Source organism: Phasianus colchicus, chromosome Z, assembly GCF_987193195.1.
Source record: "Phasianus colchicus chromosome Z, bPhaCol1.hap1.1, whole genome shotgun sequence".
Classification (NCBI taxonomy): Eukaryota; Metazoa; Chordata; class Aves; order Galliformes; family Phasianidae; genus Phasianus; species Phasianus colchicus.
The window spans coordinates 70,158,911-70,164,910 of record NC_143476.1 but is presented as its reverse complement, the minus strand read 5'-3'; positions in this window follow the sequence as shown (position 1 = coordinate 70,164,910).

The following is a 6,000-nucleotide window of genomic DNA, read 5'->3' as shown; positions in this document are numbered from 1 at the left end:
CAATTGGATGTTGGCAGGAAGGTTCAACCTCTTCTTCTACCAACATCCACTTCTGACATCATGGGCCAACATAATAAAATAGGAAGCAATAGTTTCAGGGCAGCCCTTATTGAAAACCCTTATCCTTTCTGATTTGATCCTGTGCAGTTGTGCAGGAGAACAAAAGAGTTCACTCAGTGAACTTATTGGCTAGAATAAGTAGCCCTGTGTTTCAAAAGGACTGGCTGTTTGGGCAGAGGATAAGGAGTAAAGCAGATATCTTAATCTATATTAAGATCCTGCAGCAGAGCAGAAAGTCAATGGATTTGTTGAAGAGCATTTCCTCTTTCTGTCTGGGTGCAAAGAAGTGGGTGCCAGTGTACTTCTTGTGGCTAGCAGTTTGGCATCCCTACCCACGCCGCCACAGAGCAAGGCAAGGCAGAGCAGAGCAAAGAGACCATGGGATGCTGGTGAAGGAGAAGGCAGCCCATCTTCGGCTGAGCAGCAGAAACATTTCATTCATTAATGTATTGGGAGGGAAGAATAAACACGGTGAAAAAAAAATTCAGTTGGGGGCTGAGTGGGAGGACAGATTGGTGCAAGAGGAGGCTAGAGAGCAGGAGACTGGAAGAAAGGCATTAGCTGAGGGCAGAAGCCCACCATTCTGAGACGGTTGTGTGGGGCTAACCAGGAACTATTCATGCTCCACCTGCATTGAAACATTTAATTTCAGGGCAGAAAAATAACTGTTCTACAACCATATTTTTTGGTTCAGAATGGGGAAACTGCTCCTTAAGGTCTATTTTCCTTTTCTTAGCAAAGTACTTTGGTCCTCCTCTTCTTATCTGTTTGGATGGACATATCTACTAAACACAATCAGAATTTACTTTTTTATTTTACACAGAGCAACTTTTGGGGGGAGTTTATGACTGAAACAACAGCCCAATTTAACTTCCCACTAGGCCTGTATGCATTCTGGGTAAAGCAGTCTTCTACAGGAGTACAAATCCAGGTCTCGTCCATCCTGCTTGACTTGAGCAATCCTTTTTAGCTCTCCACAGTTGAAGAAACCAAAAGCTCTGTGCAGCCCTTTGGAACCCTTCTCTCCCCAAGGGACAGCACTTGCAGGAGGGCAAATGGGAAGTCACGTCTGAGCAGAAGCTGAATTATATTGCCTCAGGCTATGTAATGTGCTAGCATAGTATCTACTACATTAGCACACAGAAAAAGTCAGGCTGCTTGTGGCAGGAACATTAAAAAAAGAAGAAAAAAAGAAGAAGAAAAAAAAAAACAAAGAGAAGACAGTAAAGCACTGTGTCTACGCAAAGACCTGACTGAAAGATGGGGGAGAAATTTAGGAGCCAAGAATCAAGAGATAAATTGTGATTAAAAAGGATGTCTCTTGGTGCTTGTTTCCACCCCAGCTAAAGGGTAGCAGGGATATGATCAGCAGGAACATTTTAAAGACAGCTGGCTCCACTGTCCATTTTTTCCAAAGGTGAACCAAGCACGTGGGATCCTTTGGCTGACCATCTGGATCATGGTGGAATAACAAGGGGATGGAATGTGTGTCTTGTGATATTATTTATTGTCAAAGGAGTGCAAAGAGGCTTACACACTCAGGTCAGTTGTGTTGTTATTGCAGCTTGTACTGCTTAAACAACTCCCTGTGCACTACTTCAAAAGCTACCTGGCCTTGCCACATGACCTCCCAGTAAGTGAGCCAAGGTTTTTAACAATATCTATTTTCCTCTGTTCACAGGTCAGTGCTCATTATAAACAGTCACTGTTCTTGCAAATGATTTATTGTGAAAGGCAGCTTAGAAAAAGTTTGTGCAACACTGACAACAAGCACCTTGCTCCTGTTTAGGAGGGACAGTCCATGTGATGTAAGTGCAGAAAATGTCCTCGCTTTCAAATAAACATTTTGTCTGTGCTGGACCATGGTCCCACAGAATCACAGAACAGAACCACAGAATGGCCAGGGTTGGAAGGGACCTCAAGGATCATGAATCTCCAACACCCCCCCCGCCACAAGCAGGGCCACCAACCTCCCCATTTAATACTAGACCAGGTTGTCCAAGGCCCGTCCCTGGGCTTGAACACCTCTAGAAATGGGATATCCACAACCTCTCTGGGGGGCAGCCCGTTCCAGCATCTCACCACTCTCTCTGTAAAGAATTTCCCCCGACGTCCAACCTAAATCTCCCTTCCCTCAACTTAAAACCATTTCCCCTCGTCCAGCAGTTATCTACCCTTTCAAAGAGTTGATTCCCCTCCCCTCTGTAGGCTCCCTTTAGGTACTGAAATGCTGCAATGAGGTCACCCTGCAGCCTTCTTTTCTCTGGGCTGAACAAGCCCAACTCCCTCAGCCTCTCCTCATAAGGGAGGTGCTCCAGTCCCCTGATCATCTTTGTGGCCCTCCTCTGGACCCCCTCTCCAACAGCTCCCTGTCTTTTTTGTACTGGGGGCTCCACACTTGGATGCAGTATTCCAGATGGGGCCTCACAAGAGCAAAGTAGAGGGGAACAATCACCTCCCTGTCCCTGCTGGCCACCCCTCTTTTGATGGAGCCCAGGATACCATTTGCCTTCTGAGCTGCAAGAGCACACTGCTGGCTCATGTTAAGCTTTTCATCCATCAAGACCCGCAGGCCCTTCTCTGCAGGGCTGCTCTCAATGACCGCTCCTTCCAGTCTGTATAGGTGCCTGTTATTCCTCCTGCCCAAGTGCAAAACTCTGCACTTTGCTGTGTTGAACCTCATCAGGTTCACCCGGGCCCACCTTTCAAGCCTGTTGAGGTCCCTCTGAATGGCATTCCTTCCTTCCACCATGGTCAACCGCATCACTCAGCTTGGTGTCATCAGCAAACTTGCTGAGGGTGCACTCGATTCCATCACTGATGTCATTGATAAAGATGTTAAAGAGCACCGGTCCCAAGACAGACCCCTGGAGGATGCTACTTGTTACCAGTCTCCACCTGGACATAGAACCATTAACTACCACTATCTGTCTGCAGCCTTTCAACCAATTCCTTATCCATCGTGTGGTCCACTCATCAAATCCACATCCCTCCAATTTGGAGATAAGGATGTGATGGGAGACCATGTCAAAGGCCTTGCTCAAGTTCAGGTAAATGATATTGGCCACCATCCCAATGCCTTCTCTCCATCATAGAAGGCCACCAGATTGGTCAAGCATGACTTTTCCCTGGTGAAGCCGTGCTGACTGTCTCAAATCACACTCTCATTTGTCATGTGATTAAGCATGTTATCCAGCAGGATCTGTTCCATGATCTTCCCAGGCACAGAGGTGAGGTCCTCCTTGCTCCCTGTCTTGTAAATGGGAGTGACATGACCCTTCCTCCAGTCATCTGGGACTTCATCTGACAGCCACAACTTTTCAAATATGATGGAGAGCGGCTCAGCAACCACCTCAGCCAGCTTCTTCAGAACCCTAGGATGCACGCCATCCAGCTGCATAGACTTGTACACATTCAGTCTCATGAGGCAGCCTTGAACCTGCTCTGTCCTCACAGCGGGGGGGGATTTACCACCGCAGTCCCCAGCTAGAGGTTTAGGGATGCAGGGCTCAGGGACGTGAGAAGTACTGGGATCCTGGCTACCAGTGAAGACTGAGGCAAAGAACTCATTCAGTACCTCATCCTTCTCATCTATTGAAGCCAGCTCTCCTTTTACATTTACCAAAGGAGGTACACTCATTTTGGCCCGTCTCTTCTGGCCAATGTACCTGTAGAAAGCCTTCTTATTGTTTTTCACATCCCTTGCCAAGTTCAGTTCTGCCTGCACCTTGGCTTTCCTGACCCCACGTTTGCAAGTCCAGATATCATCCCTGTATTCCTCCCAGGTGACACGCCCTTGTTTCCAGAGCTTTCTTTGCCCTCAGCATGCCCAGCAGGTCCTTGCTGAGCCATGCCGGTTTCCTACCACTCTGCCCACTTTCTTATTCAGAAGGAAGAGAGCTCTTCTGCTCTCAGGAAGGCATCCTAGAAGAGCAGCCATCTCTTCTCAACATCTTTGTTTTTAAGAACAACATCCCAGGGGATTTTGGCCAACATTTCTTTCAACAGCTTGAAGTTCGCTCTTCCAAAGTTCAGGGTCCTGACCCCACTCTTTGCCAGGTCCACATTCCTCGAGATCACAAACTCAACCAGGGCATGGTCAATGCAGCCCATAATTCTTCTCAAAGGTCCCATAATTCTTTGCATCATTTCAATGGCACTTGCATAGAAGATGGCTCATTCAATTCCAAAACAAGAGAAATGCGGAGGCTAACTGTTCCAGGCAGTATTTTGCTAGTGCATAGTTGTGAATTGTTAACAGTCAAATACTCTTCAGATTTATTCAAGCCAGAAAACTACCACCTACCTGCTAAGGTCACATTTCTTCTGTTCTTCTTTAAATTATGAGCTTCCACAGGGCCAACCTGCTTCATGTTTATTTTCTTTAACACATCAAGCCTGCAGCTGGCAATAACTTTTTGGGTTGTCTGGCTGTGAGCCTCCTGTTTCATCTGCTTCTGTGTTGCCCACTGTTGTTTCTATTTAGCGTCAGTCAAAACCCCAAACTGTATTTCTCCCATCTCTTAGAACAAAATTATTCCTTTGCAGACTTCTGCCAGCACAAACAATACAGCAATAATAATTAAAAAAGGTACTGCTATAAATACTTTTATTGCTGGCATAGGTGATTTACTGCCCACTTAGTTAATCCCTATAAAATAGCACAGCTGAACGCCTCCAAGTTACATGCATACAGATGACTAATTAAATACATAGTTAAATGACTTGACCTGGCACAATTCTGACCATTAAAATCATTAAAGAAATAAAGCTTGTAGTTCCCTGGAGGCAAAGTCGTATAGTGAACAATTTTGATGTTACCATGGCTTGGAGCAATTCAGGGTGGAGGACAGGGACACACACAAGCCAGAGGGACACCCAGCACTTCAGAAGCACCTGCTGACCCCATCTATCAGCCCACCGCCCCAGATCCTTGCTCTGTGCCAGGGAGACGCTGGCAGCAAGACACAGGAGACAGTGGGCCTGAAAAGAAAGTACCTTTAAATATAGAGAGGCCTTGAGGAGAGAATCTGACAAAATGGTGTGCTGGACAATTGTCAACCACGTGAATTTTAACTAGAGCGAGTGCCGGATACTGCACCTGGGATGGGAGAACCGTGGCTATACATACAGACAGGACAGGAAGCTGCAGAGCAGCCCTGCAGAGAGGGATCTGGGTATACTGGCTGTCTGGAAGTAGAACATGAGACAGCAATGTGCCCTGGCAGCCAAAAGAACCAACCATATCCTGGAGTGCACCAAATTCAGCACTGCCAGCAAGCAAGGGAAGGAGTTGTCCCCTCTGCTCTGCACTGTGCAGCCTCACCTCCAGGACTGGGTGTGGGTTTTGGCACCACAGTATAAGAACACAAAGCTATTCAAAGGAGTGCTGTGAAGATAGTTAAGACTCTAAAGGGGAAGGTATATGAGGATCAGCTGAAGTCCCTGGATGTGCTCAGTGCAGAGCAGATGAGCTTTATGGTAGCTGCAGCTTCTGACAGGGAGCGGAGGGCAGTGCTGAGCTCTGCTCTGTGTGACAGCGACAGGGCCTGAGGGAACCGCATGGAGCTGTGCCAGGGGAGAGTGGGGGTTAGGAAAAGGTTCTTCACTGGTAAGATGATTGGGCACTGGAACAGGCTGCCCAGGGCAGTGGTCACAGCACCAATCCTGCCCGCTATAATGTCTGGTTCCACTTACAGTAGGGGATCAATCAGCACCACCAGTGCACATCCCTGTGCTCCAGTGTCCTGGCCTACGCTGGCCTAAATGAGAGGTTTTCCTCTTGATCCTATCTCAGGACTGGATTGTAAGAGCAATGCCCATTTCTGTGGGGAGCTGATAGCAGACCCCTATCATGCATCTCCTTTAAGCCACCTTTAAGCCCCTCTCTGCCTTTCTGCCTCCAGAGCAAACTATGCAGAAGGCATCTGGGGGAGGATG